Source organism: Schistocerca cancellata, chromosome 2 (genome assembly GCF_023864275.1).
Source record: "Schistocerca cancellata isolate TAMUIC-IGC-003103 chromosome 2, iqSchCanc2.1, whole genome shotgun sequence".
Classification (NCBI taxonomy): Eukaryota; Metazoa; Arthropoda; class Insecta; order Orthoptera; family Acrididae; genus Schistocerca; species Schistocerca cancellata.
The window spans coordinates 283,125,839-283,139,939 of NC_064627.1; the positions used below are offsets into that span (position 1 = coordinate 283,125,839).

Here is a 14,101-nt window from a genome sequence, read left to right on the forward strand (position 1 = left end):
TTGGAGACGCACGTAGTTCCCCACGAGGTGGAGCCATACAACATCGTGGGTTCCACCGTTGCCTTATACAATTGGAGTTTAGTCCTAGGGCTGAGATCCTTACTCTTCAGGAACGGAATCAACGGCCTGGCCATCTTCTGGACTGCCGTCTTCTTGTCGTCAATATGCTGCGTAAAGAGTAATTTTTTGTCAAGGTAGACACCGAGATACTTCACTCCCGGCGACCATGGGATAAATTGGTCAGCTATTTGGAGTCTGTCGTTCAGAACTGCTTTCCTCCGTGTGAACAGAACGGCTGCCAACTTCATCGGGTTGATCGTTATCTTATTTTGCAGCGCCCAGCGTTCCATTACAGCAAGCTGCCGTTGCATCCTAGCGATTAGCTGGTCCAAGTGTCGTCGAGTTGTCAGAAAGGCCGTATCGTCCGCATAAAAACTCGCCCTAACAAGGGGGAATGTTGGGATGTCATTTATATATAAGTTGAAAAGTACAGGCGAAATGACAGAGCCCTGCGGAATTCCTGCGGAGATCAGTTTCATTTCGGAGTTTTTATCGTCGACTCGGACATACAGTTTCTTGTCGTGCAGAAAGCTGTCTATGAGTCTAATGTAACAAAATTGTGCTGCACCCTGTGAGAATCGAACTCACGACCCCTGGTTCACAAGACCAGTGCTCTGCCTCTGAGCTATGGAGGCACGCGCCGCGGTCGGAGCCTTAGTAGGCAGCTCGCAGTGCGTTTCCACACTGCCAGCCCGCCTCGGCGCCCCCGTGGCGAGATGCGCGCCGCGCTGCCTGGCGTCCTTGGCCTGGCAACCATCTGAGGCAAGAGACACTGTCCTCCTGGAGCAGCTCTCGCCTTTTCTGATCGCGGTTCCTGCCGTCGTAGCTACTTTCGACGCGCATGCTAGCAGCAACAATTTTCTGGCTGTCTTAGAGAAAAGTGAAACACTGCATCGAGTACACACTTGGTCTACAAGTGGTGAAAAAGTTTGCGCCGACAGTTTGTAACATCACAGATTAAAGATCGAACTGCGCCAGCAATCGCACAACTTGCCTACGGGCTGCTAGACGCCGCCGCGAGCGCTAAGACTGCATTGCGATCGCAGGCGCGCGTGTTGCGTACGGGCCGCGAGGTGCCGCCACGAGCGCAACCGTATACAGGGTGTTACAAAAAGGTACGGCCAAACTTTCAGGAAACATTCCTCACACACAAAGAAAGAAAATATATTATGTGGACATGGGTCCGGAAACGCTTACTTTCCATGTTAGAGCTCATTTTATTACTTCTCTTCAAATCACATTAATCATGGAATGGAAACACACAGCAACAGAACGTACCAGCGTGACTTCAAACACTTTGTTACAGGAAATGTTCAAAATGTCCTCCGTTAGCGAGGATACATGCATCCACCCTCCGTCGCATGGAATCCCTGATGCGCTGATGCAGCCCTGGAGAATGGCGTATTGTATCACAGCCGTCCACAATTCGAGCACGAAGAGTCTCTACATTTGGTACCGGGGTTGCGTAGACAAGAGCTTTCAAATGCCCCCATAAATGAAAGTCAAGAGGGTTGAGGTCAGGAGAGCGTGGAGGCCATGGAATTGGTCCGCCTCTACCAACCCATCGGTCACCGAATCTGTTGTTGAGAAGCATACGACCACTTCGACTGAAATGTGCAGGAGCTCCATCGTGCATGAACCACATGTTGTGTCGTACTTGTAAAGGCACATGTTCTAGCAGCACAGGTAGAGTATCCGGTATGAAATGATGATAACATTCTCCATTGAGCGTAGGTGGAAGAAACTAAAATGAGCTTTAACATGGAAATTAAGCGTTTCCGGAAACATGTCCACATAACATCTTTTCTTTATTTGTGTGTGAGGAATGTTTCCTGAAAGTTTGGCCGTACCTTTTTGTAACACCCTGTATAAGTGCCGACGGAGTTCGACCAGGCTCATTTTGTTGGCATCTCATTTTTGCCTATTCTCTTATTTGCTTAGTTGCTTAGCTCTCGTTTATGGCTCATGTTATTGTGCTCTCCTTCAGTCATTCTGATTGTTCTAATCTACTCCCAATTGAGAAGTGCTCACTTTGGCATTTCACTTTTGCATATTTCTCATTTTGTTAATAATATGCTCCTTAGCTTTTTACAGTTAAATTGATTAACATAATCTCATGTACTGTTTGTTCATTTCCGCCTGTACATGGTTCAAAATGGTTCAAATGGCTCTGAGCACTATGGGACTTAACTGCTGTGGTCATCAGTCCCCTAGAACTTAGAACTACTTAAACCTAACTAACCTAAGGACATCACACACATCCATGCCCGAGGCAGGATTCGAACCTGCGACCGTAGCGGTCACGCGGCTCCAGACTGTAGCGCCCAGAACCGCACGGCCACTCCGGCCGGCTCCACCTGTACATATTTTGATGTTCTTTAAATACTGTAATAATTATCGGAAGCATTTCTTCCCTTAAACTTGTGTAAAGTATTCTCGATGTAGGATTTGTTCTGTGACACAGGTGTAAGGGTTTGAATATAAATTATATACGAAACCGTGCTTAAAAGGAATTTATTTTTTCAGTTTGTACTACATCAGATGACAATTTTGTGATATGAGGGAGAAATCTGAGGAGCGAACCCATGGGAATAGTCTTAAGTGATCCCTTTCAAAAATAAAAATTTGTGTGACACTGAAAGACGTGACACTGTAGGCACCGAAAATTTATACATATAAAAATATATGTCACAAGTTTCTGCGCTCCATTCCTTCGATCAATGGCATACGAACTGTGATCAAAAAGTAACCGGAGTTTTTTAATTATGCGGGGTTTATTCAACTGATTTTCAAAAAAAAATATTGTCTTGTTCGTACACATGCTCCTGATGTATGTTTGTATTTTCAGCTGCTTTGAATATTCAGTTAATTGTTGTCAGTGAAAAATTGTCCCTGTCCGGCACAAATTTTAACTGTCATCTTTCCAGTCTACAGCTGGTGGTAGTCATTATTCGCATTCCGAATTCATCTGATATGTTTAGTAACGGCTGTGGTCGCCGCAGTGCATTGTCATCATAATAACACCGGCACTGCAATATCGTATAGTATCGTAGTTTGTATGCTTAATACGAGGTTTCTTCAATAAGTAATGCCCCACATTTTTTTCTCAGAACATATTTATTGTTAAGAGTCAGAATTTGGTGACAAAATACATCAACATGTCTCGTCCACGTCCTATTTTCTAAGTAGTCTCCATCATGTTCTATGGCCGTACGCCAACTTTGTGGAAGAGCATGTATTCCCTGCTGGTAAAAGCTCTTGTCCTGTAGGCCTAGCCATGTTTTCTTTCCATGACCGACACTCTCGTCATCTTCAAAGTGTGTTCCGCGTATAGAATCTTTAAGCGGTCACCGGCACACAGTTGTTGTTGTTGTTGTGGTCTTCAGTCCTGAGACTGGTTTGATGCGGCTCTCCATGCTACTCTATCCTGTGCAAGCTTCTTCATCTCCCAGTACTTACTGCAACTTACATCCTTCTGATCCCTTGATGCCTCAGAACATGTCCTACCAACCGGTCCCTTCTTCTTGTCAAGTTGTGCCACAAACTCCTCTTCTCCCCAATTCTATTCAATACCTCCTCATTATTTATGTGATCTACCCATCTAATCTTCAGCATTCTTCTGTAGCACCACATTTCGAAAGCTTCTATTCTCTTCTTGTATAAACTATTTATCGTCCATGTTTCACTCCCATACATGGCTACACACCATACAAATACTTTCAGAAACGACTTCCTGACACTTAAATCTATACTCGATGTTAACAAATTTCTCTTCTTCAGAAAGGCTTTCCTTGCCATTGCCAGTGAACAATTTTATATCCTCTCTGCTCCGACCATCATCAGTTATTTTGCTCCCCAAATAGCAAAACTCCTTTACTACTTTAAGTGTCTCATTTCCTAATCTAATTCCCTCAGCATCACCCGACTTAATTCGACTACATTCCATTATACTCGTTTTGCTTTTGTTGATGTTCATATTATATCCTCCTTTTAAGACACTGTCCATTCCGTTCAACTGCTCTTCCAAGTCCTTTGCTGTCTCTGACAGAATTACAGTTTCATCGGCAAACGTCAAAGTTTTTGTTTCTTCTCCATGGATTTTAATACCTATTCCGAATTTTTCTTTTGTTTCCTTTACTGCTTGCTCAATATACAGATTGATGATGATGATGATGTTTTGGTTTGTGGGGCGCTCAACTGCGTGGTTATCAGCGCCCGTACAATTACCCAATCTTTGCTCAGTCCAATTTCGCCACTTTCCTGGATGATGATGAAATGATGAGGACAACACAAACACCCAGTCATCTCGAGGCAGGTGAAAATCCTATACAGATTGAATAACATCGGGGAGAGGCTACAACCCTGCCTCAATCCCTTCCCAACCAGTGCTTCCCTTTCATGCCCCTCGTCTCTTATAACTGCCATCTGGTTTCTGTACAAACCGGCACACAGAACAAACATCAAATGTGAAGCACCAACAAGGACGTTTCTGTATTAATGGATTTTTAAAAATAATGATCCTTGTACTAATGTAGTCAGTCGAGTAATTGGAGACCTTGTAAGAATCAAATTTAAGGAAAAAAGTCTCCTGCGTTCCAAACTTCACAGAAGCATACGTTACTCGGCTAACAATCGTGTTATTTCTTCGAAAAATGTTAGTACGTCAAGAATTGCGTATTACACGGACAGGCGACAGCAGCTCGGGTATGAGCTTCACGAGAGGTCATCAAAAGCGTACATGTTCTATTGTATAGGATAGACCAGCGTTGCCATTGTCCTGAAGGGAGAACCATAGAAGTACGTTGTGTAAGACCAAAACAGAAGGAAATGATCTCTCTCTGAAAGCATCACGTATCGTGTTTGTTACGTTACACCATTCTGGTGTGCCTGCAACCTAGCTGCAGTAATATGAAAGTGCAGAAATGGCACGAACATACGTTCTGGTCAATTTGAATATTTGTTTTAAAAAGATGTCTGTTTGCTAGTAGTGACTTTATGCAGTGACGATTATTTATAAGTATATCTGTGGACTGCTAGGTTCTCATCTTGTTTTTTTGTTACTACAGTTTTTATTCATGAAAGAAATGCCTCAGGTTTTCTGTTACAGACGTAGTTTATTTTATACACAATTGATACACTGACTGTATGTACGAAATTGGAAAAGTAAGGGAGCTATCTCTCTTGCACACCTAGGACGTACTTTAAAGTGCAGGGCAACGGCTACTTGTTATGCATGAGATGTCATTAAACGAAATTGAAGTACGGAAAGCCAGTTACTCGTAAGCTTAAAAAAGTTGGTAATGGACGTCTTATCGTATGAAACTGCGACAGGGGTGCTTTGTGCTGTGACCGTAGAGAGAAAATGGCTTTTGAGAATTTTAGGAATGAGTGTTTATTCATTTTCCCAAGTTGCGGAGTGTGCAACTGACTGGTTAGAATGTGCTTTGTCTACACTTTAAGTGTGTTCGAGCTCAAATAGAGTCTCCTGTTTTTGCAAACGAAATAACGCGCCGTAACTAATGATAGACGAATGCGAACATTAATTATGTCAGTGTCAGCGGTTCACTAAACGAACGACTTCTTGTTGGCACACACACACACACACACACACACACACACACACCAGCTGCGGTCACGATAGCTTGGTCGAATGGATATTGTGACTTAGTCTGTGTAATGCTTTCTGTTAATTCTCGGATGTCCACAGTGTCTGCAAGCAGCACTCGAATCGACTTATTAATAACTCACGCCCTCATTAACTTTCCTGCCCAACTGGTTAGTTTGCTAAAGGGCTGTTTACACTGTGAAACCGAAGTTGCGAAATAACCGAGGCAGTAGCTTATGAACCGTAGTGGAGCAATTGTTCAATATAAATTTATAATTCCATAAAAATGCACTATTCTCTACCACCTACATCGTCTATAAAGAAGTGAGAGCAAATATGGTTTCTCTTTGTGTAGAGATAAACGTAGTATTTTTGCAATAGCTACAGAACTACAAGGCTCATACAAATAACTACAACTATATTCCTATATGCCGCTGTGCGGCAGAGGGTATGTGCAATATCACTACCATCTGTCCCTTTCCTTGTTCCATTCGCAAATGGTGAGGGCGAAGAACGACTACGAGCTGTAGTTTCCGTTCTGGTCGTTTTCATTTTGCGGGATGGATGTGGGTGAAAGTACAATATGTCATCAAAAAGTACGGGCATTTTGTAATGTCGTGTGTTGTATTAGTTCGTTTCGCGCGATTTTTTCGTTGTTGTGTTGGTAAAAAAGTCTGAAAAGCGTCTGCACAGTATTAGCCGTACCGGGTATTTACTCTGTCGTCAGCTGTCAAAAAGGTTGCATCCATTTGACAGCGTCGGCGATTGTTTATCTTTTATAAAAGTGCATAAGAGAATTTGCATTGCAGGAAAGTAATGAAGTGCAGCAAATATTTAGAAGTATTAAGTTTTGCTTTTTGTGGTTTTGCTATGAGTAAATCTCAAGTTTACGAACTGTATTAGCGTTTCAAAGACGGTCGTGAATGCGTTGAAGGGGAAGACAGCCTGGACACCCGAGTCGCCGTCGCGATGTAATCGTGGGGAAAGTGAAGGAAATCATTGTAAACGACCGCCAATCACAATCAGAAAAGTCGGTGATGATGAAGGTGTATTAATTGGCTGATGACGTGAAATCTTTTCATGTGTTTTGGCTATGAAACAGTGTGACATCAAAAAGTTGTCTGTATTTGCAACTTGTTTCGGTGTAATGAATAGTTACTCTGAGGATGGCCGGACGATACGCGACCGAAATATCAGTGGAGGAAATTTTATTTGCGCAGCTGCATACCAGAAATTTAATGGATTATTCAAAATTATTTATTAGTTTCTCCGCGTGATTATTCCGAAACTGTTTGTTTAGTGAATGGAAACGGCTAAGGACATTCGCAGTTCCCCGTGGTTCAACTTTTCCACTGTGGAGGACGTAATTCTGTATTTGACGTGGATATCTGATACAAATGTCGAAACCGGTAGTGGACTCTCAACAAAGTTCTCAATAAAAACTAAAACGGTTTTTATTACTCGAAAAAATTTGTGAATTTCGAACAAAAGTCAGTGGCCAATGCAACTTGCTCAGTGCAAATGCTGGCCGAAGTGGCCAAGCGGTTAAAGGCGCTACAGTCTGGAACCGCACGACAATTCGGTCGCAGGTTCGAATCCTGCCTCGGGCATGGATGTGTGTGATATCCTTAGGTTAGTTAGGTTTAAGTAGTTGTAAGTTCTAGGGGACTTATGACCACAGCAGTTGAGTCCCATAGTGCTCAGAGCCATTTGAACCATTTTTTTCAGTGGAAATGTGCCACACTGGGACTCGAACCGCCTTTCGCATGCAAATGCTCTAAAGATCTACATCTACATCTACATTTATAGTCCGCAAGCCACCCAACGGTGTGTGCCGGAGGGCACTTTACGTGCCACTGTCATTACCTCCCTTTCCTGTTCCAGTCGCTTATGGTTCGCGGGAAGAACGACTGCCGGAAAGCCTCCGTGCGCGCTCGAATCTCTCTAATTTTACATTCGTGATCTCCTCGGGAGGTATTAGTAGGGGGTAGCAATATATTCGTTACCTCATCCAGAAACGCACCCTCTCGAAACCTGGACAGCAAGCTACACCGCGATGCAGTGCGCCTCTCTTGCAGAGTCTGCCACTTGAGTTTGCTAAAAATCTCCGTAACGCTATCACGCTTACCAAATAACCCTGTGACGAAACGCGCCGCTCTTCTTGGGATCTACTCTATCTCCTCTGTTCAACCCGACCTGGTACGGATCCTACACTGATGAGCAATACTCAAGTATATGTCGAACGAGTGTTTTGTAAGCCACCGCCTTTGTTGATGGGCTACATTTTCCAAGGACTCTCCCAATGAATATCAACCTAGTACCCGCGTTACCAACAATTAATTTTATATGATCACTGCACTTCACGCATACTCCCAGATATTTTACAGAAGTAACTGCTACCAGTGTTTGTTCCGCCATCATATAATCATACAATAAAGGATCGTTCTTTTTATATATTCGCAATGCATTACATTTGTCTATGTTAAGGGTCAGTTGCCACTCCCTGCACCAAGTGCCTATCCGCTGCAGATCTTCCTGCATTTCGCTGCAATTTTCTAATGCTGCAACTTCTCTGTATACTACAGCATCATCCGCGAAAAGCCGCATGGAACTCCCGACACTATCTACTAGGTTATTTATATATATTTTGAAAAGCAATGGTCCCATAACACTTCCCTGTGGCACGCCAGAGGTTACTTTAACGTCTGTAGACGTCTCTCCATTGAGAACAACATGCTGTGTTCTGTTTGCTAAAAACTCTTCAATCCAGCCACACAGCTCGTCTGATATTCCGTAGGCTCTTACTTTGTTTATCAGGCGACAGTGCGGAACTGTATCGAACGCCTTCCGGAAGTCAAGGAAATCGGCATCTACCTGGGAGCCTGTATCTAATATTTTCTGGGTCTCATGAACAAATAAAGCGAGTTGGGTCTCACACGATCGCTGTTTCCGGAATCCATGTTGATTCCTACAGAGTAGATTCTGGGTTTCCAGAAATGACATGATACGCGAGCAAAAAACATTTTTTAAAATTCTACAACAGATCGATATCAGAGATATGGGCCTATAGTTTTGCGCAGCTGCTGGACGACTCTTCTTGAAAACTGGGACTACCTGTGCTCTTTTCCAATCATTTGGAATCTTCCGTTCCCCTAGAGACTTGCGGTACACGGCTGTTAGAAGGGGGGCAAGTTCTTTCGCGTACTCTGTGTAGAATCGAATTGGTATCCCGTCAGGACCAGTGGACTTTCCTCTGTTGAGTGATTTCAGTTACTTTTCTATTCCTTGGACACTTATTTCGATGTCAGCCATATTTTCATTCGTGCAAGGATTTAGAGAAGGAAATGCAGTGCGGTCTTCCTCTGTGAAACAGCTTTGGAAAAAGGTGTTTAGTGTTTCAGCTTTACGTGTGTCATCCTCTGCTTCAATGCCATCATCATCCCAGAGTGTCTGGATATGCTGTTTCGATCCAGAACTTCCTATGATTTTCTGTCTAGATCGAGCTATCGAGGCTTGGCTCACGATCCTCCTTCACAGTTGTACTTCCAGCAGTACCTATTCTCCTCCCGCATCAATCGCAAACAGCCTCGCAGAGCTTCTGACGTTACCCACTGCGTCATTTATATATATTGTTAACAATATTACAACACTCCCTTGTAGTACTCCCGAATTTGCCTCTAAGTCTATCAATTTTGTCCCATTAAGTACCTCTACAAGTCTGTCCTCTATCCGTAATGAAATCGATTTTAACGAGACGTTACACATCGACCTCATCCGCCTCCTCCCCCGCCCCCCTCCCCCAGCCGCTTACGTAAGATTCCGTACGTCAATTGTTAAGACGGAACCCTTATGCGACCACTTTGATGTGTTTTTGGAGTGTGTCCACCTTGAGCAAAACACAGTTTTCATCTTTTCTGTTTATTTCAGAGACATTTTTCGCTGAAGTTTCAGCATCATCAGTGGGTTTATATTATCTTTCCATAAAGCATGTAAAATGCTCTTTACTACTTGTACACATATAAATTTGAGTTTTTAAGACAGTGTTTATAAATTTTTTAAAAAACGATAAAGTTTTGTATATAGACTTTGCTGCCACTTGCTGTGGTGTTCCTTGATTTCTCTTTTTTTTTGTACTTCTTATGTTATTTGTTACAAGGTATATATACAGAACTTTGTGTGTTTTTCAAATATATAAATATTGTCTCAAAAACTCAAATTTATATGCGTAGAAGCAATTAGGAGCATTTGTCTTGTTTTTTAGAAATATAATAAAACCCCACTATGATGCTGAAACTTCAGCGAAACATGTCTGGGAAAGACAAAAATTATGTTTTGCTCAAGCCGGAGGCTCTTCAAAAACAAATCTGTTTGTAATCAAACACAGGTAGAAGAGCTACCGCTTCAATATGTCTCTCCACCCATCTGTTAATATCCATTTTCTCAGAAATGGGCGTGGTATCGAAATTTATCTCAAATGCTACGATTTACGGTTCATTGGCGATGTAAAAAATTTAAGCTTCCAAGTTAATGCAATCAAAAGATACGGCCATTTACATCGATTTTTGATACAGGCAAACTCAGTCGTCGAACCCTCTAGGTGAGCTGTCTACATAAATAATTGAGCTTGCACGGAACCCTCAGGGCGCGAGTCATACTAGCACTTGTCTGGTTCTTTTCTTTTGATGGCGTCGCTCCCTCTGCGGTGAGTGGTTCTCGTGTCCGCGCGACAGTCGGAATTACACGAGCCGCGACGCGTGCGGCTTTTCAGGTGCTTCCTGGGGCCCGCGTGACTCACGCGGTGCAGATTATGCCAGCCGGCGTAATTTAGAGTGGGCTGCTTTCCGCGGTGACTAAGCCTGCCACTCGCATTGTTCAGACAGTGTCTTACGCTCACCAGTGCTGAACTTGAGTTAGTCGGCACGTGCGTCACAATCCCTGGAGCTTCAGAACAACATAGTAGCCAGTAGACACGTAAGTAGGACTTACATTCCATTTCGCCAAAATCAGCTTCAAGCTCCGTGAAGATATAATGCCAAGAATCTATGGCCAGACGACTTGTCTAGAAGCCCTGCGGTAGTTCCTGAGATTACCTTCGCATACAGACAGAAAAAACGCGGCGGGGGACTTTAATTTAGTAAAATGTATAAATGACAACAACATTACTAAATTTACAATAACATCATTTTTCAATATAGTCCACCTTGTTCCGTCGTTGCACATGTTTTCCAATATTATCAGAGAAAATGAAGTTTTCGGTTGAACCACCTACGCACCGCTTCCGGTGAAGAGATGTTCTCATAAACTGTCTCTAAATGAACCAAACAAATGAATATCTAACGGGACATGATCGGGACTGTATGGAAGATGCCCAAACACCTGAAGCAGATATTCTAGAGTGTCTGAAAAGTGTGGGCGGTGATATGTGGACGCGCGTTGTTATGCCAAATAAGTACGCTGTTTGACAACACTCCTCAGCGATTGTTTCGTATTGCAGGCTTCATTCGTCACAAAGCATATCAAGTCACGTTTCTGTTGACCCCATTGCCTGGTAACGTTCCAGAATTGGCTCTTGTGCTTCCTCCCCCCCCCCCCCCCCCCCCGAAAGTGTTGACTCTTGAATTTCTTTTTTGCTGGACATCAGATGTGCTTCCATTCCATGCTCTGTCGTTTGCTCCTTGGTTCAAGGTGAACAGCCGTTTCAAAAGCGTTTCATCTTCATTCGCATGAAGGTCCAGTACCCACTGACAAATTCTCAAACGATTCCTCTTGTGCTCCTCTTTGAATTGTTCTGGAACTCATCTTGCACAGTTTCACGAAAGCTGAACCTGTTATGGACGGTGTCTTCCGCAAAACCATCACCAATGTGCATTTAGTTTCCCACTTCATCGAGAGTCTCCCGTCGTTTACCCAAAATCACGATATGGACTTGCTCAGTGTCGGCACCAGTAGGAGATGTGACTGCACGTCCTGATGTTGCTTCGTCCTTCACACTTCTTCGACCACCATTGAATGATTTCGTTCATTGGTAAAAAAAAAAAAAAAAAAAAAAAAAACATGGCATTCGTATTGTGCTAAAAATCCTGTATCGATTTCAGCCCCTGATACACCTTCAGGCAACAAAAACAACGAAAAAGGAGTACATAATGCTGTTCTTCGACAGTGCAGACGAAAAATGATGCAGCCATGTTCACTTCGTAAGAGCGGAAAACTGCCGCAAGCGAAGTGGACGATGGCGTCTGGTGGATGCAAGCGCACTAAATCGCGTTGCGCAAGTAAATACAATTAGAGCGGAAGTGTTACCATTTTGTGACTTACCGTCGTATCTTCTCCATCTTCGTCTGTATTCATAAGCCATCCTACGGTATGTGACGAAAGGTTTATAGTGTATCCGTTTGCTGCTCCATTCACTGGTGATTGTTGAGAAGAAAATGTCGGTTACCTTTCTCAGGAGTCCAAATTTGTCTAACCTTAGCGTCGTAGTCATGAAGCGAGATTTATGTTAAAGGAAGCAGTATGTTCCTTGACATCTTCGGAGCGAAGCGTCTGAAGTTTTATTAGTAAGGATCTCCGCGATGGCGAAAGCCTTTCGAGTCACGTCTGTCACTTTAGGCTGAAAATATCTGTTACTTTCTCACGTTATACTTTGGAAATAGTTTGAACATTCTGTTGCATCATATAAACATGTCGCAGAGGGAAACAAAAGAAATCATCGAAAGCGAAAAAAAAAATGTTCAAATATATGTGAATTTCTAAAGGACAAAACTGCTGAGCTCATCGGTCCTTAGATTTACACACTTCTTAAACTAACTTATGCTAAGAACAACACGTACACCCATGCCCGAGGGAGGACTCGAACCTCCGGCGGGAGGGACCGCGCAATCCGTGACATGGCGCGCCAGGTCGCACGACCCTCCGCGCGGCTCGAAAACGAATCACAGCAAATATGCCACCTATCCGGCAGCGCCGTTCACTGCTCACTGTTAATCTACAGATATAAAGAGTGCGATACGATTACGGTCGAGTGAATAAAATGCTTGTGATCAAGCTCGTTCTCTGACTGGTTGTTGCTGTCGCTACCGCCCTGCAAACAACTCTTTGCCAATCACTTTGTTAGTGTGATTCAAATATTATTATGAATCTTTCCCGTATACTAGGTCAACGCTAGCGTTGAGCCATACTATTATTCCATGGTGTGCGTTATTTTTCCATCTTTTTGGGGCAGTTAATAACAGTTATCTGCACTCTCGTTATTGACAATCGACCGCGAGGAACAGCTTTCTGACACGCTTAGGGACATTTTAATGATTTACTCATATATCACTCGTGAATTAAAATAATATTTTACGTTATTTCTATAGTAAAGCACTCTGTCTTCTGGCCACAAGTGGCCATCGGGACCATCCGACCGCTGTGTCATCTTCAGCTGAGGATGCCGATAGGAGGAGTGTGTGGTCAGCACACCGCTCTTCCTGTCGTTACGGTGGTTTTCTGTGACCGGAGCCGCCACTATTCGGTCGAGTAGCTCCTCAATTGGTATCACGAGGCTGAGTGCACCCCGAAAAATGGCAACAGTGCAAGGCGGCCCGGATTGGTTACCCATCCAAGTACCGGCCACGACCAACAGCGCTTAACATCGGTGATCTGACGGGAACCGGTGTACCCACTGCGACAAGGCCGTTGCCTTATTTCTATACTAAGAGACATTACAATTCATTCTTGTTGTTGTTGTTGTAGATGATAATGTGATGATGATGATGGTGATAATGACGATGATATAGTGGTTTCAGTCTCATGACTGCTTTGATGCAGGTCTCCATACTACTCTAACCTGTGCAAGTCCCTCCATCTGTGCAGAACTAGTGGAGCCCACACTACGAACTTCCCTCTATTACCAAACTCACGATTCCGTGGTACCTGACGAAGCGTCCTATCAAAAGATCCCTTTTTTTAGTCAAATTGACCCATAATCTTCCATTTTTGCCGAGCTAGATTCGGATCTTCCTCATTCTTGTACAGCCACCTATTTCAAAAGATTTTATTCTCCCCTCTCCTGAATCGCTTATCGTCCACGTTTCACTTCCGCACAAGGCTGCACTCAAGACAAATTACCTTCAGACATAAATTTATGTGAAGGGTTAAATGTTAACACACGTGAAAAAAAATACATTGTTTCGAAGTTTATGTACAGCAAATGCAGTGCGACACGAATTTGTGGAAAGACCCGTCGCTGGGTGACGTACGGTGGTAATAGGCAGGTAAGAAAAGGTGTTCCAGTGGCTTCAGTAGTTTTCCAGGATATGACGTGGTAAGTTTGAAAGTGTTTTCCAGCAAAAATTTAATGTTTCAAATAATAATAATAACTTAGCTCTGCACATAATTACAAATAAGAATCGATTTTTGACATGCTAAGGTTGACTGCAGAGTTTTGTAAATTAA

The 14,101-nt window shown here is 43.3% G+C and overlaps 1 long non-coding RNA gene and 1 other non-coding gene across 2 annotated transcripts in view; one reads left to right on the plus strand and one right to left on the minus strand.

Annotated features, from left to right (window-relative positions):
- Positions 1 to 14,101, plus strand: part of LOC126161625 (uncharacterized) — a 1,324,793-nt gene that overhangs the window by 192,390 nt on the left and 1,118,302 nt on the right. The window lies entirely within an intron of this gene.
- On the minus strand, positions 624 to 695 carry Trnat-ugu (transfer RNA threonine (anticodon UGU)). Its single transcript has one exon. It is a non-coding gene; the product is annotated as a tRNA-Thr (tRNA).